The sequence below is a fragment of the Stegostoma tigrinum genome, chromosome 26 (assembly GCF_030684315.1).
Source record: "Stegostoma tigrinum isolate sSteTig4 chromosome 26, sSteTig4.hap1, whole genome shotgun sequence".
Taxonomy (NCBI): domain Eukaryota; kingdom Metazoa; phylum Chordata; class Chondrichthyes; order Orectolobiformes; family Stegostomatidae; genus Stegostoma; species Stegostoma tigrinum.
In genome coordinates this window covers 49610958-49636957 of record NC_081379.1, presented here as the reverse complement: position 1 = coordinate 49636957, position 26000 = coordinate 49610958, and the positions used below count along the sequence as shown (strand labels likewise).

At 42.2% G+C, this 26000-nt stretch overlaps 1 protein-coding gene across 6 annotated transcripts in view; it reads left to right on the top strand.

Annotated features, from left to right (window-relative positions):
• The first annotated feature begins 2179 nt into the window (after positions 1 to 2179).
• specc1la (sperm antigen with calponin homology and coiled-coil domains 1-like a) overlaps positions 2180 to 26000 on the top strand; it is a 304469-nt gene continuing 280648 nt past the window's right edge. For 2 of the 6 annotated variants that reach the window (XM_059655171.1, XM_059655170.1), the window contains exon 1: positions 2561 to 2759. The gene's annotated coding sequence lies outside the window, so the exon portion shown is untranslated. Of the gene's footprint in view, positions 2289 to 2559; positions 2760 to 26000 lie in introns of those variants that run through there. The other 4 variants (XM_059655173.1, XM_059655172.1, XM_048555846.2 and 1 more) reach the window with 3 other exon arrangements.

The window sequence follows — 26000 nt, the reverse complement described above, 5'->3', positions numbered from 1 at the left end:
CTTATATTATGACGATGGACTTACTCGAAGAATACTGGTAGGTACCTTTATCTGAGGAAGGGAAGGAATGTCAGCTTTCGTGACACTGAATGGATTTTACCAGTTTAAAGTTATGCCATTTGATAGTCCCCATTTACAATAATCAGCCCTCTTTCCTATCTCACAGTATTTAGATACCTCTCCCCTCTCACAGTATTCTGCCTCAACCCTTCTTGTTGTAATTGGACCCTCCTCCTTTTTACAGTTATGAGCTCCGTATCCCCACTCTCATGGCAATCAGCCCATGATCAGCCCCCACTTCCCTCTCTTAGTAATCAGCCTTCACTCCCATCTCCTGTAACGTATTTGTCACCCCTCACAATACTGTAATTAGCCCATTTTCTCTAATCACAATAAACAGCTCTCTCTCCCCCTTGACAGTATTTGGCCTCCGTATCCCGTCTCTTTACTAACTATAATGAGCACCTCTCTCCTTTCAGTTATCTCCCTACTCACACTAAATGCTCGCCTCTCATGGTAATCAGTCCCCTCTCTCTGCTCCTCACTCATTGTAATCAGCTCCCTCTCCCAAATGAGTAAATATCCAATTCTCCCTTCCCTGCAATCACAAGAATCAGACTCCCCTCCCCACTCACAGTAATGAACCCGTACTTCCCACTCTCAGTCATCACCTCACACTCCACTCTCGCACTTAGCGATCAGCTCTTGCTCGCCATTCATTGTAAACAGCTCATCTCCCCACTCTCAGTAATCTGCTCCTACTCCCCAGTCAGTCCCCTCACTTATCTCCCAATTCAGTTTGGAGCCCCCTTCCCTCAACAGTAACCAGCAAAGCTGGGAAAAGATGGTGCAGTAGCTCTGTCAATAAAAGGTGACATCAGAACAATTGTGAGTAATTTCCTTAGTTCTAATGATCAAGATGTGGCATGGATTTGGTAGAGATAAGCAATAGGCATGAATCACTTGTGGAGTAGTTCGCAGACCTTCTAACAGTAACTGCATATAGGACTAGGTATACAGGAAGAAATAATGGGGGCTTATAAGAAAGACATGACAATTACCACAGGGGATTCTAATCTACACAAAGATTGGAAAGAGACCTAAATATCAATTAATACAGTGTATTTGGTACTTTTATTTAAGAGTAGTACATTCAAGAGTCACAAGGGTTGTGGAAGTGTAAAATGAAATTGTGTTAATGATTTCATAACATCATACAGTACTATCAAAACTACGCTAGATCTATTCCAGTGCCACTTGCCAGCACTCGACTCAGAGCCTTGAATGGTATCACATTTCAATGCTCATCCAAGTGCATTTTAAAGGTTGTGAGGTTACCTGCTTTCCCATTCTCCCAGGCAGTGCATTCTAGACACCCACCATGATCTGAGTGAAAAGATTTTTCCTCAAATGCCCTCTAAACCTCCAGTTATTCACCTTAAAAGTGCATTCTCTTGTTAGGGGGCATAGTCAAGGAACAGTGATCATGACATGCTGGCATTTCATACAGTTTGAGAGAGGGGGAATTAGGTCCAAGACTTGTATTTTAAAATTAAAGGTAATTACAAGGGTATGAACTCAGTTTGCTAAAGTGGAGGGAGACAGAAAGCAGGAAACTACAGGCCAGTTAGCTTATTGTCACCATAGATTAAATATTAAAATCATGGTCATGGAGGTTAAAGGAAGTACTTAGAGAATCTCAAACCAATCAGGTAGTCAACTGAAAGACTCCGTATTCTCTAATGGGATAATAACTCTGCTCTTCGTCAAAATATAGTGATGGGATCGTTCACATCCGGTAAAGAGAACATTTCAACATCTCACCTAAAATACAGCGATAGCTACAGCAGCAGTGCAATACTCTGAAATCTTGTGACTCATGAACAACCACACCTCATGGAATAATTGTACTTTTCATCTTTTTAATCATGCAGTAGGTCCGCAGGCTGGAGAAGTCAGATACAATGTCCATCAATAAATTGTAGTGAAACACTAATGTCGGGTAATTTAAACACGAGGCAGGCAGCAAAAGCATGGAATTGGCTTCAGCGACTCGGGGGCAGCTTCTGACGAATTCCCGTTTCATTCTGATGCCTTGCCGCCGCCTCTGCAACTACCGCCGTTGACAGCGCGCGCTTCAGCCTCGCGCCGCTGTCACCGGGTTCGTGCGGGGGCGGAGTGAGAATGCACTGCGGACTGCTCGCGCGCATGCTCGGAGCGGTTGGCTCCTGTGGGAGAGAGCGAGCAGTGTAGGCGCGGGGCTCTTGTCATTTGCAGTGTGTGTTGCGGTAAGGGACATCTACAGGATTAATTGCGGGCAGCCGGCGGGGTAGACTACTCAGTTATAAACGCGTGGAATCGTTTAGCTTATTCCCGGCTTCGGTGCGGCCGCGATTCCAGCGCCAATGGCGGTGGTGGGCCGTGGATCTGGCACTGGAACCGAGTCGAATGGCTTCTTGGTGGTGCGGGCGGGGATGCAAAGTCGGGCTGGCTGGCGGGCGGGCTTAAGTCTCTAGCCATAGCGACGGCATTGCGGCTTTCAGTGGCCTTGTGTATCCTAGTGAGACAGACGGGAACCCAGCCCCAGCGACGTTGTAACAACAATGAAGATAAGTGGAAATGTGAACAAAAGCCATTTTACAACACCTGCAATTCATGACATGAATATCAGGTCGCTAGAGCCACGGTGTTCCGAGCATCTTCCTTTTGTTTTCTATCATCCACGAAACGAACAGGAAGAAACTAAAAGTTGTGCCTCAGTAAGATTTAACGTAAATCGTTTTCTGTTGCGATTCACTTCTGATATAGACACCATTCATCACTTGAAATTATGTTTGAAGGTGAAACTTTCTTATTGTGCTCTACAGCTTAAGTGGATTTATTTTTGTAGTTTGAATATTGTAAGCTTTGAGTTTCAGTGATCAGGAGGGAGTTACTCAGATTTTAGGCTGAAACACTTCGTGACCTGGTTTTCATTTATAATTGCTATCGAGTATTAATTCTGGTGTTGTGCATACATTATTTTGATTGACCAAAGTAATGCGTTACTGAATCTGTAAGATGTAATAATTTACTTGTTATACTTGTTTGATATTCGTTTTAAAAATGTGCGATTGTTTTTGTGCATTGGCCATTTTAGCATTTTTGGTGTTCAATTTCCATCCTCCACTGTGTTACCCCTTTTATAAGGAAGCTTCTGCTCGCTCTGGAGGGGTCCAGAAGAGGTTTACATGAGTGATCCCAGGGTAAAGGGCATGTCATATGAGAAGCAGTTGAGGACCCTGGGTCTGTACTGGGTGGAGTTTAGAAGGATGGGGGTTGCGATTCAGGGATCTGATTGAAACTCCGAGGGGCCAAGATATGTGGAAAAAGTAGATGTTTCCGTGAGTAGGAAAGATCAGGACCTGCGGGCACAGCTACAGTAAAGATCCTTTAGAACTGAGGTGAGGAGGAATATCTTCAGCCAGAGAATGGTGAACCTGGATTTCATTGCCGCAGACGACTGTGGAGGCAAAGTCATTGAGTGTGTTTAAGTTAGTGATATGTTCTTGATTGGTAAGGGATCAAAGATTACAGGGAGAAGGCAGGAGAATTGGGCTGAGAAACATATCAGCCATGATCGAATGGTGATGCAGACTCGATGAACCAAGTGGCCTAATTCTGCTCTTATGTATTATGGTCTTATTGATATGAATTTCCAGACTACTTGATTTATCATTGTAATATTGTAAGAATGATTAAATACATATGGTTATAGAATGTCATTGTTTAGTCTGTGTTGATAATGTAAATCAGTGAATACATTTAATCACTGTAAAGTATTGCTGCAATGTATTGTAGAGTAACTGTTAGTGCTGCATAGCATTTTACAATGCTTTCAGAGGTCAGCTTGAAGTATCTTCAGCATAATTCATAGGATTTTGCTACTTAGTTATGAGTATTTCTGTATAACAAAGTGTGAAGCTAGATGAACACAGCAGGCCAAGCAGCGTCTCAGGAGCACAAAAGCTGTCGTTTCGGGCCTAGACCCTTCATCAGAGAGGGGGATGGGGATGGGGAGAGGGTTATGAAATAAATAGGGAGAGAGGGGGAGGAGGGGCCTCCCCCCTCTCCCTATTTATTTATTTCATAACCCTCTCCCCATCCCCCTCTCTGATGAAGGGTCTAGGCCCGAAACGTCAGCTTTTGTGCTCCTGAGATGCTGCTTGGCCTGCTGTGTTCATCCAGCTTCACGCTTTGTTATCTTAGATTCTTCAGCATCTGCAGTTGTCATTACCTCTGATCAGTATTTCTGTGATTCACAGTTTTGCATATTCTGTGCTCTGAATCTACAGCATCATGAAAAGGGGATACTTATGGTGTGTCTGTCGTGATTTGTTTCTATAAACAATGAGTGGGTCAAGAAGGAATATGGATAATAGGCAGTAGGGTCTCATGGAAAAATCAAAAGTCAAAGCTAAGGGCACAAATCAATATGTGAAACATTTGCAATAAATCACAGGGATTAATAGCATAGATTAAAAATGAGTTATTTTTGTATCGTGGTTTTACAGAGACATGATGCAGAGGGACCAAAGTTGAGAGCAAGGATGCTTGACTCTTAGAATGTGTAGAGTGTAGTGAGTGATAAGAACCATAGAAAGCAAGGATTTCAGCTCAAACTGAAAATGTAGGATCAATTTACATAGAGCTGAAAAATAATATGGGAGAGAATAGACTGGGAATATTAACACAAGCCACCTATGGTTGCAAAAAATACATGCAGAATGCTTCAGAAGATGTATTTGTGCTGTTACTATTTAGTTCTTTGCATCTGTGCTGACTCTCTGCAACAGTAACTTGGATGGTACTACTCCAATTAGTGCCAAGCTTGAATGAGGGAAAGTATAAAAGAATAAATGAGATAAATCAGTGGCTGAAGAAGTGGTGTAATGTTCAGAGATTCAGGTTCTTGAACCATCAGGATTACTTTGGGGCAGAAAAGACCTATTCAAGCTGGGTTTCACCTGTACTGAAAAGGGACAAATATCATAGCAGGAACATTAACTAATTCTATTAAGGGAGACTGTAAACTATTACGAGGTGGTGAGGGGATCCTAAGTAACAGAGTATATAGAAAGCTGGAAAAGGGTAGTTTTGATTCTGAAAAGAACAAGTTAATTAGAAAGACACCCAAGCAAATCAGAGAAAAAAGTAACTCTGAAGATTTAAATTGTATTTATTTCAATGCAAAGGGCCTTAAAGGCAAGGCTGATTAACTCATAACATATTTGGTAACATGGGATTGGAACTTCATAGCTATTAGAGAAACTGGTCTGGGGATGGACAGGACTGGCAGCTCAATATTCTGCATTTCAGATACTATAAGAAGGACGGAAAGAGAGACGAAAGAGGATGGGTTGTGGCGTTTTTGATTAGGGTGGATGTTACTACGATGGATAGAGAAGATATTTCTAAAAATCGTCCTGTAAAAATATATGGGTTGAAATTAAAATTAAGAAAGGAGTGGTCACCTTGATGGAATTGTACTAATAGTCAGAGGGAAACTGAGGAACCAATAGGTATAGAGATCTCGGATATACGGTTGTAATAGATGATTTTAATTTTCCAAACATTCACTGCGGCTGCCTATAATGTTAGAGCTTAATGTTGAAGAATTTGGGAAATTTCCAAGAAAATTTTCTTTATCAATAGGAAATGTTCTTATCTCGGGTGATAAGACAGGGCAAGTGACTGAAGTGCTGGGGAATACTTTGGGTCTAGTGATCATAATTCTATTTGTTTTAACATAAGTATGGAAAAATGAAAACCTTACATAAAAATTAAAATTTTTTACTAGGAGTAAGGCAAATTTTAATGGTATGAACAAAAACATTCAAAAATTGATTGGAGTCGACTGTTTGCAGGTAAAGTGGTGTTTGATGGGAGGCTTTCAAAACTGTGATAATGAGACTTCAGAAATTTTGTATTCCTGTTAGGGTGAAAGTTAACGTTAGTAGAATTAGAGAACAGTGGGTGAATACAGCTATTGAGGTTCTAGTCAAGAATAAAATAAATCCTATATTAGTTAATGACAACTGGGTTCACATGAATCTTTTGAGTGTTATAAAGACTGTAGCGGTATTCTTAACAGTTAGATCTGGAAGGCAAAGAAAAATATGAGATAGCCTTGGTAAATAAGGTTAAGGATAATCCAGAGGAATTCTACAAGTTCATAAGAGCAAGAGATCAACAAGAGAGAATAGGGCTCCTTAAAGATCGAAGAGTTTGCCTTTGTGCTGAACCTCAGGAGATGGGAGAGATAGTTAAGTAAACATTTTGTGTCAGTTTTTTGAGGAAGAAATGGGGGCTAAAAAACTCAGGGAAGTAGATATTGATGTTTCGAAAGCAGTTCACATTACAGAAGAGGAGGGGCTGGAGGTCTTAGAAAGTATCAAGGTGGCTAAATCTCTGTGACCTGATCTAGTTTATACCAGGTCACTTGTGGGGAGCAAGGGAGGAAATTGTGGGGCCACTTGCAGAAATATTTGTATCATTTATAACTATATTTGAGGTGCCAGATGATTAGAGAATAGCTAATGCCATTGTTTATGAAGGAGAAGTTTGGGAATTACAGATCTGTGAGTCTGACTTAAATGGTGGGTAAGATATTGGAAGTGATTCTGAAACATAAGATTTATATACATTTGGAAAGGCAGGGTTTTGTGCAAGGGAAATCATGTCTCAAACTTGATTAAGCTTTTGGAGGAAGTAACCAAGAAGATTGAGTGCAGACCTGTAGACATTGTTTACTTGGACTTTAGTAAAGACTTTAACAAGGTTCTGTGTGGGAGGCTAATTAGTAAAGTTAGATCATATGGGATTCAGGGTGAGCTTGCCAATTAGATAAAAAAATTGGCTTACCGGCAGCAGAGTATAGGAGGTGGGGCGTTATGTTATACAAGATGTTGGTGAGGCCTCTTCTGGAGTATGCCATCCAGTTCTGGTTGCTGTGTTATAGGAAGGTTATTATTAAGCTGGAGTGGGTTTAGAAAAGATTTAGTAGGATGTTGCAGGGAATGGAGGGCTTGAGTTATAAGGAGAGGATGGAAAGGCAAGGAGTGTAGGAGTTTGAGGTTTATAAAATCATGACAGGTATAGATAAGCTGAATGGCAGGTGCCTTTTCCCTAGGGTGGAAGATTTCAAGACTAGGGGACATTTTTAAGGTGATAGGAGAAAGATTTGAAAAAGGACCCAAGGGGCAGTTTGTCTTACACAGCGGTTTGTGCAGGAAATGAAGTTCCAGAGGAAGTGGCGGGTGTAGGTACAGTCGCAAAATATAAAAGTCATATTAGGTAGGCACATGAATAAGAATTGCTTAGAGGGATATGAGCAAAGCACAGGCAGTTGGGACTAGTTTAGTTTGGGATTATGGTCAGCATGGAGTGGTTGCACTGAAGGATCTGTTGCTGTGCTGTATTCGTCTATGACTGTGACTCCTGTCTTTTTCTTGTAGCCCTGTAATAATTTTTCTCTTAATGCTTTTCAGATTCCTTTTGAAAGCTGTGATTGTATCTGCCTTCACTGGACCGATATTTAATTAGGCAGCAAACAATTCAGATTTTACAAGGGTATTATTGTATTTTTCACTTGAACATCCAAGGATGTGAGTCAACATTATAAAGAGGCAGGGATACAAGGGATAATTGGAATTTTTCCTAGGGTAGAAATGTCAATTACTGCAGTACATAGATTTAAGGTAAAAGAGGGTAAGTTTAAAGGAGATGCAAAAAGCAAGGTGGTAAGTATCTGGAACATGCTGTTAGAGGAGGTAGCAGAAGCAAATACAATAGCAACGTTTAAGTGGCTTCTTGACATATATAAATAGTCAGGGAGTAGAGCGATTCAGATCGCATTGTGGCAAAATGTATTTAGTTTAGAAAGGCATCATGTTGTTTGCACTTTCTTGGTGGTCCTAAGGATTTGTTCCTGTGCTGTACTGTTCTTTTAAAACTAGTTTAGCGTAAATGTCAGAAAAGGTGTATTAACTTTTATTACCCATAAGCCAGCACTTCACTGAGGAAGAACTCAGCTCTTAAAGAAAAACAATGACGTATTCAAGAAATGTTGCCATCTGTATTCGTAGGATTTGAAGTCAAGTCCCAAGAATATCAGCCTGGGGCTGAGGTTATGGGTCCACTGAGATTGCCAGTAGGGCACCACTGCCTCTGCAGAAGAACCTGGCTTTCTTTTATCCAAATCTACCACTAGATTGCCCAAGTAATCAACTAGACAAGCAATTGACAAGCAATTGACAAGCAGTGCAACAGTAACAAGACAAGTAGGGAAAACAAGGAGGGGCTAAATAAAAATAGAGTTGGAGCGAGGAGCACTCTGTAACCCCACAGTGTCCACATCTCTGAAAACTAGAAGGGACACCATTTACTCACTGTGCAGATATCCAGGTGTGAGAGTGGCCACAAGCGAGGCAGGCAGTCAGGGACTATCATGTCCTCTATAACCTGGTGTTTGGACCTGTTGATAGTAATCTTAACCAGGCCCATGAGATTCTCCTAGTTGCCCATCCAAAATCAGATGCATGGTATTGAAATGCCACTGAAACACCAGTGATTAAATAAGGGCAGAAGTCAGCACTTTTCTAATGAGCCTGTTCAAAGATATTATGACACACTTCTGGATTAGGTGGGAGTGGAATCTGGGCTTCCAATCCCAGAAGTAGAAATAATAGGTCAACCTGTTCAGACCTGTTGTGGCACACATCTGGGACAGTTAAGTCTTAAATTCAGGCCTCCTGTCTTAGAGGTAAGGACATTGCCCTAAAGATCTGTAGAAAGTCCGAAGAAGATTGCCTACTTTTGGTCAACTCTCGAGTTGTTCTGCTTGACCCTTAAAGGGAGATGCATTTCCAACTCTGACAATATAAATTAATGATTTAGATGAAGGAAATGAATGCAATATCTCCAAATTTGCAGACTGTACTAAGCTGGGTGGCAGGGTGTGCTGTGAGCAAGATGCTAAGAGGCAGCAGGGTGCCTTGGACAGGCTGACGAGGTGGGCAGATACTTGGCAAATGCAATATAATTTGGATAAATGTGAGGTTATGCACTTTGGTGGCAAAAACAGGAAGGTGGATTATTATCTGATTGGTGGCAGTTTAGGAACAGGTGAGGTGCAACAAGACCTGGGTGTCATGCTTCAGCAACTGTTCCAGTCTGACATGCAGATGCAGAAGGTGATGACAAAAGCTGATGTCAAAAATCACACAACACCAGGTTATTATCCAACAGGTTTATTTAAAAACACTAGACTTTGGAATGTTGCTCCTTCTCCAGGTGTAGTGAGAGAGAAGGTATTAAGACAGAATTTATAAATAAAAGATCAAAGGCTCGTACAGCTATTGCAAATGTGAATAAACCTAAAACAGCTGGCTGACTCCCTCCTGTTAAATTTTTAATCAGTTCGAAAGGGGATGCAGGTTTTGATTGATTAAAATGCACATCCCAGAATTTCTTTCAAGTCACAGCCCTGAGATAGTGAAACATTTTATCAGTGTGTACAAGAGGCGACATCTCAGGTCAGACAATGCATTTTAGGTGTGAGGCCTTGTTTAGAATCTGTCTGTCTGCGTTTTAACCTGACATCAGACTGGTTTTAATTCCAAAGCAGGAATTTATAAAATGCCCCATTGACTGACTGTGTCTACAAATTGTGTGCTTTTTGAACAAAATAGAATGCATCCACAAATGCAAGTTCACCCATAGATTTATGTATGTGTTGCGTGAGTGTGAGTGATTAAAAATAACTTGCAGAACAGCGAGTAAGCAGAATTACTAGGAGGATTTGGATTGTACTCTGAAAGCATTCAAAAGCAGAACCACCACCTGGAATGCATTAGTCGGAACTGCAAGCTTTATGAGATACCCAGAATGAAGCTTCCATAATTTAATTTCACCAAAAGGTGACACCTGAATTTGAACCAGGGACCTCTTCCCAATGCTATACACCAGATACATTGACTACGTTTTCTTCCTTTGGACTCATGGTGAGGAATCATTGAAACAACTACATGGTGATATCAACAAGTTTCATCCCAACATCAGACTTACCGTGGACTGCTCTTTAGAATCAGTCTCATTCTTTGACATGCACATCTCCATCAAGGACAGACACCTCAATACCTCACTTTACCAAAAGCCTATGGATAACCACACAATGCTGCATTTCTCTAGCTTCCACCATAAACATATTAAAAAAAATCACCACCCCCCACAGACAAGCCGGACGCATATGCAGGTTTTGTTCAAATGAGAAGAAACTCGACAAATTCCTGAGGCGTTGAGGTGATGGTAACACCGTTGAATGGGATATGATGCTCAACTCATTGATTGCCAGCTCTGATGGGCCACAGTGAAAAACCGTAATGACCCCGTCAGAAGACGGACACAGGATACAACTGATAGGGTACCCTTTATCGCCCTGTACTTCCCCAGAGCAGAGAGTCTATGCCATGTTCTTCGCAGCCTTCAAAACATTAGAGATGATGATGAGCACCTTGCCAAGATTTTCCCTAACCCTCCACTTCTCACTTCAAACAACTGCCAGATCTTAAACACACCATTGTTTGAAGCAGACCAATTAGCCTTCAGGACAGCATCGACCACAACACTACACAACCCTGCCGTGGCAACCTCTGCAAGACATGTCAGATCATTTTCATGGATACTATCATTACCCGTGGGAACATCACCTACCATGTCCACCTATCATGCCAGGCTATGACCATGACCAATTAGAGACAATCTAACCACTCTCCCCTGCCATTCAATGGTGTTACCATCACTGAAGCCACCACTATCAACATCTTGGAGGTTACCATTGACCAGAAACTTAGCTGGACTCATCACATTAACACTGGCTACAAGAACAGGCCAGAAGCTAGGACTACTGTGGTAAGTAACTCACCTCCTGACTCCTTACTGCCTGTCCACTATTTACAAAGTACAAGCCAGGATGGAATACTCCCCACTTGCTTGCATGAGTGTGTCCCCAACAACATAGAACATAGAAAAGTACAGCACAGTACAGGCCCTTCGGCCCATGATGTTGTGCCATGGAATAATCCTAATCCAAAAATAAAATAACCTAACCTACATTCCCCTCAATTCACTGCTGTCCATGTGCATGTCCAGCAGTCGCTTAAATGTCACTAATGACTCCACTTCCACGACTACCACTGGTAAACTATTCCATGCGCTCACAACTCTCTGGGTGAAGAACCTCCCTCTGATGTATCCTCTATTCTTCCTCCTAACACGTTAAAACTATGACCCCTCGTGGCAGTCAGTCCTGCCCTGGGGAGAAAACACTCAAGAAGCTTGACACAATCCAGAACAAAGCAGCCCGCTTGATTGACACTACATCCACAAGCATACACTCCCTCCGTTACCAACTCTAAGTAGCAGCAGTGTGTCCTATCTAAAAGATGCACTGCAGAATTCACCAAAGGTCCTCAGACAGCACCTTCCAAACCCACAACCACTTCCATCTAGAACGGCAAGGGCAGCAGGCATATGGGAACACCAAGTTCCCCTCCAAGTCACTCACCATCCTGACTTGGAAATATATCGCTGTTCCTTCATTGTTGTTGAGTCAAAATCCTGGAATTCCCTCCCTAATTGTGGGTCAACCCACAGCAGGAGACTGTAGCAGGTCAAGAAGGCTGCTCACCACCACCTTCTCAAGGGCAACCGGGGTGGGCAAGAAATACCAGCCAACCAGCAATGCCTATGTCCCACAAAAATTGAATAGAGAGAAAGAAAAGCCCTGCAAGCAAGGATGCCCTGTGGCATGGTGTATTGGTGAAACCACGCAGATGCTATGACAACAGGTGAATAGATAGTTTGCAACAATTGCCAGACAAGGGTGTTCCCCAAAGTGGGAGGACATTTCAGCAGTCAAGGGCATTCTGTCTCAGATCTTTAGTAAACCTCCTCCCAAGGCAGACCTTAAGATACATAACAATGCAGAATCCCCAAGCAGAGGCTGATAGCCAAGTTTGGAACCCATGAGGATGGCCTCAACTGTGATCTTGGGTTCATGTTGCACTACAGATGACCTCACCACATGATACACATTCATGCGCATACTCTTATATCACACGCAGACACACACACATGCGCACTCTCACACAAACTCTCTCTTGCACACATGCACTCACATGTGCGCACACCCATACGCTGCCACGCGCATTCCCTCACATTCAAGCCCGAGTGCGCATATGCACAAATCTATGAGGTGAATTTGCATTTGCAGATTCTATTTTGTTCAGAAAGTACAAAATTTGAAGACACAGTCAGTCAACGGGGCATTTTATAAATTCCTGCTTTGGAAATAAAGCCAGTTTGACTCCAAGTTAAACCACAGATTCTAAACAAGGCTTTACACCTAAAATGCATTGCCTGATTTGAGATGTCACCTTTACGTACATTGATAAACCTTTCGTTATCTTGGGCCAGTGACTTGAAAGAAATTCTGGGATTTTCATTTAATTAATCAAAACCCACATCTCCTTTCTAATGGAATAAAGATTTAACCGGAGGGAATCAGCCAGCCATTGTAGGTTTATTCAATATTTTTGCGTCAGTTGTATGATCCTTTGATCTTTTGCATAATAAATTCTCTGTCTTGATACCTCCTCTCTCACTATACCCGAGGAAGGAGCATTGCTCCTTCCAGTAGTGTTTTTAAATAAACCTGTTGGATTACAGGGAGATAGCAAGAACTGCAGATGCTGGAGTCAGTCAATACAGTGTGGTAAGCTGAAGGAACACAGGTCAGGCAATATCAGAGGAACAGGAGAGTTAGTGTTTAATATTGGGACCGTTTTATCTGGACTTTGGTGTCCTGTGATTTTTTTTTGACTTTATCCAATGTGGTCCAACACCCACACCTCCACACCAGGAAAGCTAATGGCATGCTGGCCTTAATGATTTGAGTATAAGAGTAGGGATGTCTTTCTGCGGTTATGCTGGGCCTTGGATGAGGTCACACCTTGAGTAATGTGTGCAGTTTTGTCTCCTAGTCCTGAGGAATGACATTCTTGTGAAGGTTCACCAGACTGATTCCTGGGATGGCAAGACTGACAAATGAAGAAAGACTGGATCAACTGGGCTTGTACTTGCTGGAATTTGTCTCACAATGAGGTGCCCAGAATGGAGTACAATAGTTCAGTAGGACCTGTCTCAGTGTTTTTATAAAAGTTTACCATAACTTTCTCCTTTTGTATTTGTAAAGTTCAGGATCCTGTATACCTTTTAACCACTTGACTTGCTCTGCCACTTTCAATGTGTGTACATTTACCCTAAAGCCTCTCTTCGCAACACCCACACTAGAATTATATCTTTTCTAATTGTCTCATTTCATTCTTCCTACTGAAATGAATCACTACACATGTTTCTACATTAAATTTCATCTGACAACCTTTCCATTCTACCTGCATGCCTCTGTTAGCTACCTTCTTAAAGTCTATCATTATCCTTTTATACTTGTGTGTTTTGTGCCATCTGTAAATTTTAAAATTTTGCCATATGTCCAGGTCGTTGTTTGATATCCTCCAGTTCAAAGGAAAGTTCATTGCTGTTTCATATCAATCCAATAGCTTTGTATCCATGCTTCCATTGTCCCCTTTAGTTTAGCTGACAAGCCTATTATAAGGCATTTTATCACATGCGAGTGAGTTCATGTCCACAACATCAGTCACATTAACCTCAAAAATCCTCTCTCTTCCCTCATTTAAAAACTCAATCAAGTTATTCAAATGCCCTTTGCCTTTACCAGATCCATGCTGGCTTTCATAATTAATGCGCAGCTTTCCAAGTGACTGTGTTAGTACTGTTCCATTATTATTTTTGGCTGGTTCCCCACCTGAGTTAAACTGACTGGTCAGTTGTTGTTGGGTTTATCCTTGCATCAGATTTTAAGCAAGGGTGTAATATTATTACTTGCCCAGGCCCCATATTTAAGAAGGATTGGAAGATTGTTTTCAGTGCTGGAGTTTCCACACTTTCTTACTTCAGTATCCATGACCCATCTGTTACGATTCTGGTGAATTATCAACTGTTAAATACACCAATGCAATCTGTTTAGTTATTTTTAGCCCATTTGCTATATAATTCCCTTCCTTTCAGTGAGTTGGTTAGCCTCTGTGTTGGTAAAGACACATTCAAATTACTTGTTTAGTACTTCAGTGTCTCACAGTGCCTTCTGTATGTAAATCCCTTTTATTGAATAAGGAAATGGGTGAGGTATTAAACTAAAAATTTGTAACTCTCTTCTGCAAAAACACAAAGGAAGTGAGAATCTAATTGATAGTACAAAACTTAAAGAAATTAGTATTCAATTCATTAGTTGGTCGTACGTATCTTGAATATTTTGTTGAAGCTTTTCATTTTAGACTCATCAGAACAATTAAATGTACCAATGAAATGTAGTGTATGAGAAGAGAGTGCTGATTGGTTGGCACATGAGCTCTGATTAGAGAGACATCACCAAGGACGATATAATTAGATTATGACTGATTAGATTATGACTGCCAGGTTTAGATTAAATTTAACCCAGTTTGGTTGATTTTAATTTGTCAAGGTGTTGCCCTGAGAACACACCAGATAATGCCATGACGCATGATTTGTTGACTTGACAAGCACAATGCATGTACATGTTCTTTTTTTATCTGCAAAGAACAGGACCTTTTAATATTGGTCACATTTATTGCATGCATACTGCAAGACTGCCTGACAATCATAAATTTATTGGCATAATTCTCTGTACACTCAGGATTACTTGGTAAATGATGTCCAATCACATCTTACGTTGGATGCTCTTGAGTTTGTAAGTGTACCCTGGTTGGATATGGCCTGTTGTGAACGCCTGAAGAAATATGCTGTTTGACCCTCCAACTTTTTGCACAAAGAATAGAATAAATAGCCTTTATTGTTACATATACTCAATGAGAACTATAAAGTGAAAGATTTATATGTTGCCATTTACAATGCCGACTTAGATACAGAAATACTTAAGCACAGCTTCTTTAGTTACGACGTCTTAGACATTAGAAAAATAAAATGTCTGACATTGCAGAAATATAAGTTCAGTACAACAGACCATGCTGGCACCCAGCTTCCGTTCTGCACCATGCCCTGGCTCCTTACTGTGCTGGTGACACACCACACTGACAGGCTGGAAGGTCGCCACGCCATGCTGGGGTGGGGGGCTGCCGCGTCATGCTGGAAAGCTGCTGCAACTGGTTCAGAAGCTGCCATGTCATACAGCAAAGCTGGGAGGTAGCTACACCAAGCCGGAGTTGCCACCTGCTGGAGGCTGAAAGTCATCAAAACTGAGAGAAGGGGAAAAGAAAGCAATCAAAGGAAGAAAAAGAGAAGAAAAGAAGAACAACAACGGGGGGAGCAGATGAGCTCCGGCTGGCACACCCTTCTCTGCATAAATACCTAACATAATACTGACATTGAAACTCGTATATGATTTTCATAGAATTGTTGAATCCCTGTAGTTGTGGGGATTAGACCCTTCAACCTAACAACTCCACACTGACCCTCCCACCCAGACCAGTCTGCCTATAATTCGACTAATGTACGCATCCCTGAACACTATGGGCAATTTAGCATGGCCTGTCCACCTAGCCTGTACATCTTTGGACTGTAGGAGGTAGCCAGAGCACACAGAGGAAACCTAAGCAGATATGGGGACAATGTGCATACTCCACACAGACACTCGCCTGAGGGTGGAATCGAACCCAGATCCCTGGCGCTGAGAGGCAGCAGTGCTAACCACTGAGCCACCATGCTGCCCGTGAGAGAAGAGTACTGAGTGCTAATTGATTTTATTGAATTGTGTAACAACAGTGCATGTTTTTGGCTTGGTGGCAACAAAACATTAAGGAAGAACACTACTGTAGTAGCAGCACCTGTGACTGGTATACCTTAGAATTCCCCGAAAGGCTAAGTATGTCTAAAGTAGGTGAAGTGCTGGGTGTCAAAATCAGTGAAATCTATTCTCTTGTTTATTTCTGAGGATAATCCAATGACTAATCAGAGTCGCCCTGCCTGGTTCGTATTTAAATAAAGCTGCCAGCTGATTGTCAGCCATAATCTTAATTGCATTTTCCATGGCAACATCTCTGCAGTCAAACTTCTTTTGCTAAGCAATCAGTACGATTCTCTAATACAATGTTTTTCCTTTAAATTGGTATTCTTCCAAATTGTCCTTTAGTAAAAGGCAAAACTCTGGCAAAATATATCTTTTTTTCCAGCAATACTAAACTTTGTAAAGAAATAGCACCAGAATTAGGAAATCATTTGCTAGTTTCCTGGCCACAAACACTACTCCCTTGTCACTGATTACATCCCTTTTCCTGGCAACTGTCTAAAGCTGAACTAGACTGTTTACAAATTTGGCGTAATGTTCAATCCTGTGATGAGCATTCAAACACATGTCTGTGTCATCACTGAGACTATGTTTGACTGACTGTGTTCCTGCCTCAGCTCATTTGATGCTGAAACCCTTATCCAAACCGTAGTTGCCTCTAGGCTTGAAAATTCCATTGCTGTCCTGGCCTTTTTCCTACATTTTATCTTTTGTAATTTTTGGGTTGTCTGAACTCTGTGCAGGTACTAATGCAGACCAAATGCTTTTGCACGTTACTTCTGTGCGTACTGAGCTACATTGGTTGCTCGTTGAACAGTGCATTTAATTTTTAGTTTAATCTTTCATGGGATGTGGATTTTTTTTTGACCAGGCCAGCACTAACTCTAGTTAGTCTTGAAGTGATTTAGTGTGCTAGGCTATTTCAGAGGGCAGTTGAGAGTCAACCCCATTGCTGTTCTTACCTGGCCTGCCCTATATATGATTCCTGATACAAAGCAGACTTCATACCTTGAAAGTGAGTCAGTTCCGTTCTTGCAGCAATTGGTGGTACTGGAAGATACATAATGGTTTTTAAAAAAAGCCTTAAAATGGGTGGGAAGACAACTCTTAACTAATATTTGCCTGAACATGTGGATGTGGAGAAAGACACGACTAGTGCAAGTTACTCTGGGTGAGTTTATAACAGTAACTGGAATTTTATGCGCTCTCATTAAATACCACATGGATATTGTTGTCTCTAATTCAACATTAGAAAACAGGCATTAAAGTGATGGATACAAAAAGTATGAACAAGTGATTGAATTTTCAGTAGAAACAGTTATATGGCTGTATGTTTTCTTATTTAATTTGGTAAGTGATCAATTTAGATGCATGGGTCACTACATAACAGCAACTGATCATTTTTATACAGACGGTCTAAATGTTGAAGACCAATTGAAGGAGCTTCATCAATGTCAGGAAAACAAAGGATAGATTAGGATATGTGGCTAAAGTCTTTTAAATAGTAGGGTGCTTCTGTTCCTGCCCAAAGTTGACCAGCTTACAACTTCCCACATTATACTCCACCTGCCAAATTTTTGTCCAGCCACTTAACCTATGTATCCTCATTGCAACTTGATTTCCTATTTATCGTTTTGCCATCAGAAAATTTTAATTGCACATAGTCCTTTCATCCAATTCATTAATAATGTTTATACATAGCTGAGGGCCTGGCACTGATGCCTGTGGTACTCTTCTATGCTAACATGTTGCCCCCAAAATATGAACTCTCACCTTGTATATTTGTCTCTTATGTGCAATGTTATTGAATGCCTCTTAATTTCAAATACACAACATCTACTGGTTCTGTGAAATCTACAGTTTATTATATCAAATAACTCATTATTTCTCTTTCACCATCAGTAACAACTGTTTTACGCTAGGCCGACACACCATCTGTTCCACTTCCTCTAGAGGATTAGAATTCAACATGCTGTTGCTTTCCTTGTGTAAATCTGCTGTAACACGCTGACAAAACCTCTGAGCCGCAAGCTACTGCTTAAAAACCTGTCTTCAGGTAATTCCAAGTACATGAGTGACAAACACTGTTCTTTTGCAGCTGACTGTAAAATCACAACACCATACTTGCACAATTAAAGTAATTCAAATGGTAATTTTATTGCATTTACTATTTGTTTCTTAAGAAATGAAGCTGAGCATCCCAGAACAAGTGAAATATGCTGATCATAGCGTCCACTCGGCTTGTTCCAATTGCCCACATTTTGATTTTGATTTTATTGTCACGTGTACCAAAATACAGTGAAAAGCTTTGTTTATGAGCGGTGCAGGCAGGTAGCAGCAAACAAAGGATATACAGATCAAAAAGACTTAGAGACACTCAGGTTACATTGCAAGTTACATTATTTGATGCTAGCATCCATTCGACAGTCTGATAACAGCCGGAAAGAAGCTATTCCTGAACCTGTTTGTGCATGTGTTCGGGCTTCTGCCTGAAGAAAGAGCTTGTAGGAGGTCATTACCAGGGTGCTATGGGTCTTTAATGTTGGCCACCTTTCTGCGGCAGTGGGCCATTTAAATAGAGTCCATGGATGGAAGGTTGGCTTCCATGATAGTCAGGACTGTGCACATCACCGTTTTTTATTTCTTATAGTCATGGTCAGAATAGTTGCCGCACTGGGCCGTTACTACTTGGGTGCATGTACTTTCAATGGTGCATCTGTAGATGTTGGTGAGGGACCTTAAGGACCTGCCAAATTTCCTGAGTTGCCTGAGGGAGAAGAGGCATTATTATGCCGCCTTGGCTGCCATATATTTCCACGGGAAGTCTTGGACTGTTTGTTGGTTATCGCCACTCCGAGGAGCTTGATGCTCTTCAATCTCACAACCTCAGTCCCATTGATGTAGATAGGGGCGTGTTCTCCTTTCTTTCCGAAGTTGATCAGTTGTTTAGTTTTGCTGATGTTGAGAGGCTGATTGATTGATTGTTTTCATTGCACCATGTCACCACGTGCTGTTTTTATGGCATTTTGACTTGTCATTGTTAGGTATCCACCCCACTATTTTGGTGTCATCAGCGAACTTTTAGATGGCATTCAGAATTTGGCAACAGAATCATAGTTATACAGGATAATAAAATGAGAGGCTCGGCGAACACAGCAGGCCCAGCAGCATCTCAGGAGCACAAAAGCTGACGTTTCGGGCCTAGACCCTTCATCAGAGAGGGTCTCTGAAGGGTCTAGGCCCGAAACGTCAGCTTTTGTGCTCCTGAGATGCTGCTGTGTTCATCCAGCCTCACATTTTATTATCTTGGATTCTCCAGCATCTGCAGTTCCCATTATCACCCATAGTTATGCAGGAAGTACTGTAGGAGGCTGACGACGCATCCTTGGGGGAGCCCCAGTGTTGAGGATTATTGTGGAGGAGGTGCAGCTGCTTATCCTTGCTGTGGCCTATGGATCAGAAAGCTGAGGGTCTAATCGCAGAGGACGGAGCTGAGACCAAAGTCACGCAGTTTCGAGATGAGTCTGGATGGGATAATGGTGTTGAAAGCGGAGCTGTAGTAAACGAGCAGGAGTCTGCCGTAGCTGTCTTTGTTGTCCAGATGAGTACAGGGCTAATGATATGGCATCCTCTGTGGATCTGTTATGTCGGTAGGCAAACTGTAGAGGATTGAGGCAGGTTGGGAGACTGGAGTTGATTTGGGACATGTCCAGCTTAAAGCGCTTCATGATAATTGAAGTCAGAGGTATCAAGCAGTGGTCATTAGGGCTCATTACATGTGCTTTCTTGGGCATGGGGAGGATTGTGGTCTTCTTGCAGCAGGTGGGGATTTTGGCTTGTAGGAGGGAGAAATTGAAGACGTTCGTGAACACCTCCGCCAGTTGGTCCACACAAGATCTGAGTGCTTGGTTGGGGACACTGTCCAGGCCCATTGTTTTCCTTGGGTTGTTTCCCAGGAAGACTGATCTGGTCTATATCCCTCTAAACCCTTCCCATCCATGTACCTGTCAAAATGTTTTTTTAAATGTTGCTGTTATACCTGCCTTAACCACTTTCCCTGGCAGCCCATTGCACATATGCACCACTCTCTGCATGAAGAAGTTGCCCATCAGATCTGTCGTAAATCTTTCCCCTCTATTAAACCTATGCCCTCTAGTTTTCAGTTCCCCATCCCTGGGAAATCAAGACTTTATGCTTTCATGCTATCTGTGCCCCTTGCGGTTTTATACACCTCAATAAGATTGCCCCTTATTCTCATATGTTCTAAGGAATAAAGCCTTAGACCAGACAACCTCTCCCTGTAACTCAGGCCTACTAGTCGTGGCAACATCATTTTAAATCTTCTTTGCACACGTTCCAGTTTAACAATGTCTTATGTGTAACAGGGTAAAGAAGACTGTACACAATCATTCAAGTGCAGCCTCACCAATGACTTGTGCAACGATTTTCTTTACACACAGAGTGGTGGGCGTGTGAAATGCACTGCCGGCAGTTGTCATGGAGCCAGATACGTGGGAGACTTTTAAGCAACTCCTGGTTGAGCATATGGATGATAATATAATGTAGGGTATGCCGGAAAGTTTGATCTTAGTAGGATAATAGGTCAGTACAACATCGTGGGCTGAAGGGCCTGTACCATACTATACTGTTCTATGTTCAACTGTAACGTAATGTGCCAACTCCTATACTTAATGCACCCTTTGGGGGCCAGCATGCTAAATGCTTTCTTCACCAACAAATAGCTCAGCAGGTCTGGTAGCATCTGTGAAGAAAATAATCAGAATTAACATTTGGGCCCAGTAACTCTCCCACCAAACTGATGGTAGCTGGGAAAATGGCTTCTAAGCAGAAAATAGGGAGAGGGATGGGCTAGTGAGTAAACAATAGACTAGACCCCATAGAGCGAGAAGAGCAGTTGGATAGACAAAGGAATTGATAACTATCTGGCTTGGAGGGTGAATAGTTGTTAATGGGGGCCATTAGTGACTAACAATATAATAGCAGGCTGTGTGATAACAAGGCCTGGAAGGGGCCTATGGCATGGGGGAGTTAGGCCCTAAAATTAATGAACTTGATATTGAGTATGGGGGCAAGCGGAAAATTAGGTATTGTTCTTCTAGCTTGCATTGAGTATCGCTGGTAGACTGCAGCAAGCTGGAGTCAGAGATGTTGGCCAGGGAACAGGGTGGTATGTTAAAGCGACATGCAACAAGTGGCTCAGGGTCTCTGTTGTGAGCAGAATGCAGATGTTCTTTGAAGCGTTCACCCAATCTATGCTTCGTTTTCCCATGTAGAGGAGACCACGTTGTGAGCAGCGAATGCAGTAGAATAGATTCTGGGAAGTGCAGGTTAAGTGTTGCTTCACCTGGAAGGTATGTTTGGGCCCTTGGATAGTGGGGAGTGAAGAGGTAAATGGGCAGGTATTGCTCCTTTAGCAGTTGTAGGGGAAGGTGCAGTGAGGCTGTGGTGGTGTGTTGGAGATGAGGGAAGACTGGATCATGGTTCTTCACCACCCCCGCCTACCTGTGATGCTGCTTTCAACAAACAATGTGCTTGTATTCCCAGGTCCCTCTGTTCCACAACATTCCTGAGGACCTTACCATTTACTGTATAAGTCCTACTTTGGTTTGACTTTCCAAATTGCAACACCTTACACTCATCTGTATTGAATTGCATTTGCTGATCCTCAGCCCACTTCCCCATCTGATCAAATCTCTCCATAATTTTAGATAACCTTCCTTGCTGTCAACAATACCTTGTAATTTTGTGTCATTGGCGGAATAGAGAGATGACAACGAGCAAGGTCTGAGTGTCATCAGCATATACAAGTTATACGTTGCTTGTATGTTTATGTATGATATTACTGGTGGGGGCATGCAAGTAGGAAAGAACTTAACAGGAATAAACAAATATTATTATAAACTACCCGATGCTGCTCTGGGCACTTTTTCCTCCACATTTGTAGGCTGGTCCAGGAAAATCCATGCAGTTGTTATGTATTCCTGAACTTTGTGAGATGAGTGGCAATGTGGTAAGTAGAAGCTATTTTACTCAACCTATTTGGACATTGGAAACACCTTTGGGCAGGAGGCAAGGGACACTCCTGCTGTCCCACAAGACCGCTCATAGCAAGTAGAATAGAAAACGTTTAACAGATGTCAGGAGTTTCAGATGATATACCAACTTTGTTAACCTTTCCTATCATTATCTTGAACTATGACCAGTGCCAACAGCAATCTTGATAATCAGAACAGCAATTGTTTTGAAATCAGACAGGGCAATATCATGGCGTAAATGTCAGTTCCCACAAGTACAATGCTAATAAATTTTGTTTCTAAATAGAAACTAGCCATTTAATTATAATCAGCACATTCAAGTTTATTGAAATCACTAACTTAATGATCACAAGTACTTCATTATTGCTTTATTACACATGCATCATTTGTCATCACGTCCAACGTTTTTGTTAAAATATCATTTTTAAAGCGTGTATAGTTAACAATGACATGCTGGCACAAGCATTTCCCCTCCCCTAATGTAAAGTCAGAATATTTTAAAACGTAGCTGTCTCCTGGATGTTAGTTTGTGCAAATTTCATCTCGTTACCCAACTGCTGTATTATGCTGGTGGAGAGAACTAGGCTATATTTCCAATATATATTCGAAGCTTCGAATCTCTGGCAGTCCGAATTGGGGCGCTGGTGAGGGAGAAGTTGGTGCTGCGTTTCCTCTCCGGCTGACGTCCTCTTTGGCATGGGCCGACATCGGAAGACAGTGTTTCGGGTAAAGCAGAGGCAGAAGGTGATGACTTGCATGCAGCATCAGCAGGTCTCCGCAAATGCAGGTTTCAGAGCCTTGAGCTCGTAAAATATTGTGCCGTTGCTGGCAGGGAAAAAAAGAACAGTTGTTTTTAAATCCCTTAGTGAAGTATGTGAGACTTTTGTGCCGAAGTTGGGTTCGTGATATATGAACAGTTTTTTTGGAAAATTTTATACAATATAAACATACAATTACTGGTTCGGGTTGTAGCAGTGAACTCTGGGAATTGTGCAGTGTTTTGAAATGGGATGAGGACTACTTGCAGTTTGGTTGAGCTGGTTATTGGGAATTCTACCAAATTGCGGGAGAGGAACCCCCGTCTTGAGGAATGCTGGGAGGGAGGTGTTAATTTGTGGTCACATTCTGATTTTGACTTCGTATGACATTGGCTATTTTCATCTTTTCAATTCAATGTACTGAATTGTTTCAGAGATAGTAGGAACTGCCGATGCTGGAGAATCTGACGTAACAAGGTGTGGAGCTGGTTGAACACAGCAGGCCAAGCAGCATCAGAGGAGCAAGAAGGCTGACGTTTAGGGTAAGCTTGGCCTGCTGTGTTCATGCAACTCTACATCTTGTTATCTCAATGTGCCCAATTGCTGTGTTGGTGTTTAAGCTCCCATGAATGCTAGTTTTAATCCAAATCCTTTCAAATGCTCCCTGACCCCGTAACCCTCAAGGAGCCACGTAATCTATTGCGCAAAACCGACGTCGGGAATAGTTACCATTGAACTGGACTTGCCACATAAATACTGTGGTTTCATGAGCAGATTAGAAGCTAGGAATACTGTAACAAGTAACTCACCACCTCACTTGCATAGGAACTAGGAGCAGAAACGGGCAATTCAACCTTTCTAGCCTTTCCTGCCTTTGATACAGTCATATCTGATCTCCTCTCTGCCTCAGCTGCACTTTCCTTCCCATTCTCTGGAACCCTTCAACCCATGACTATTTTAAAAAGAAACACTTGATTTTCTTCTTAAATTTACCTGATGTCCCAGCATCCATGAACCCTGAGGTTGTGAATTCCATAGATTCAGGACCCTTTGAGAGAAGTAATTAATCCTCATTTCTGTTTTAAACCCACTATTCATTATCCTAAATCTATGACCTCTTGTTCTAGATTACCCCGCATGAAGAAACCTACTCCACTGATGCTGCCTGACTTGCTGTGTTCCTCCAGCTCCACACTGCTTATTAGATTAGATTCCCTACAGTGTGGAAACAGGCCCTTTGGCCAAGCAAGTCCACACCACCCCTTGGTGTATCCCACCCAGACCCATTCCCCTATAACCCACACAACCCTGAACGCTACGGGCAATTTAGCATTGTCGATCCACCTAGCCTGCACATCTTTGGACTGTGGGAGGAAACCAGAGCACCCAGAGGAAACCCACGCAGACACTGGGAGAATGTGCAAACTCCACACAGACAGTCACCTGAGGCTGTAATTGAACCCAGGTCCCTGGTGCTGTGAGGCTGCAGTGCTAACCACTGAGCCACCGTGCCGTTGACTCTGGCTCTAGCATCTGCAGTTCTTGGTATCTTTGATTCTTTCTACGTCTATTTTATTAATCCCATTTAGCATCTTGTATGTCTCAGCTAGATCACTCATTCATCTGAGAGTAGAAGCCTGAATTGTTAATCTCTTGTCATAAAACAAACCCCTCATCTTTGGAGTAAATTTAGTGAACCTGCTCAGAACTGCCTGCAATGAGTACGGCCATGCTCAAGTAAGGGGACCTTTAATAGTATACAGTGCTCCATATACTGTCGTGGTAATGTCTTGTACAATTGCTGCAATACTTCCCTATGTTTATACTCTCTTTATTTAGCTATAAATACCAAAATTCTATCTGCCTTCCTTGTTACCTTCTGTACCCTGTTTTCTGCAATTCATGTGCAAGATCAGTCAGATCACTCCGCACTGAAGCACCCTAAAGTTTCTTTGTGTTTAGATAATAAATTGCCTGTCAGTCATCCACGAGGCACAACTCAGGAGAATGATGGAATACTTTCCATTTGCTAGGATGAGTGCAGCTCCATCAAAATTCAAGAATCTAGACTGTTTGTGAGTAACTTGAATGCATGGTTAATGGTCTATTTATTTTCATGATATATGTTAAAGATACGGTGAAAAGTCTTTTATTACCACAATTCAGCACCATTTTGAGGAACAATAAGGATAAAAAGAAATTACTTAAATAGAAGCCCATCTTCTATTCGCATTGGGGTCTCAAACACAGCTTCAGTGTTTCTGCAAGGTGGCCTAGTCCTCAAGGAAACTTGCTCTGGGCACAGCATGGACAATGCTGATACCCCAGCTCTGCTGCTGCTGACATTGCTAAGAGCCCAGGCTCCGGGCCTACTGTTAGGAGTACCTGCTTTGGGCACTGCCACTGTCAAGATTCCAGACTGAAGGCCTACCACCACGAGGAATCCCTGCTCTGGGCATTATCGTTGTCAAGAGTCCAGGCTCTCTGTCCTACCACCACCAGCAGCATTCTAGGCTCCAGGCCTACTGCCACCAGCTGCTGCTGCCAGGAGCCCAGGTTGTATGCCTCTGTTCATGCTGCTGATGTTGCAGCCACAACCCAGCCTTGAAGATGAAGAAGAAAGCAAGAAGAAAAGAAAGAAGATGAAAAATACACAGGGAAAACTATGCCGCTGGCCTGGAATGGGCTATGATGAGCCAGAACACTACTTGCTATGTCAATGCCATCTTGGGCAAGACCAACAAAGCAAAGGCATGTCTGATGAGCAGAAGGACCGTAGAAAGCACCAAGGATCGGAGGAACCTTTGTGTCACTTTCACTGGTCCTTTTAAGGTAGCAGGCCAGGTGGATAAAATGGTTAACAAGGCTTCTGGTATACTTGTCTTTATTAGCTGAGGTATAGAGTTTAAGAGCAGCAAGTTGATGCTTGATCAGTATAAAACATTTGTTAGGTAACAACTAGAGTATCGTGTGCAGTTCCAGCATCCACGTCATAGGAGAGATGTGATATGACTTGAGAGGATGCAGAGGAGATTTATCAGGACATTGCCTGATAATTATGAAGAGAGATTGGACAGACTTGGATAACACAATGTGAAGCTGGAGGAACACAGGCTAGGCAGCACCAGAGGAGCAGGAAAGCTGATGTTTCAGGTCAGGACCCTTCTTCAGAAATGGGGAGTTCTGAAATAAATAGAGAGAGGAAGGTTGGGGCTCAGGAAGGTAGCTGGGATGGTGATAGGTGAG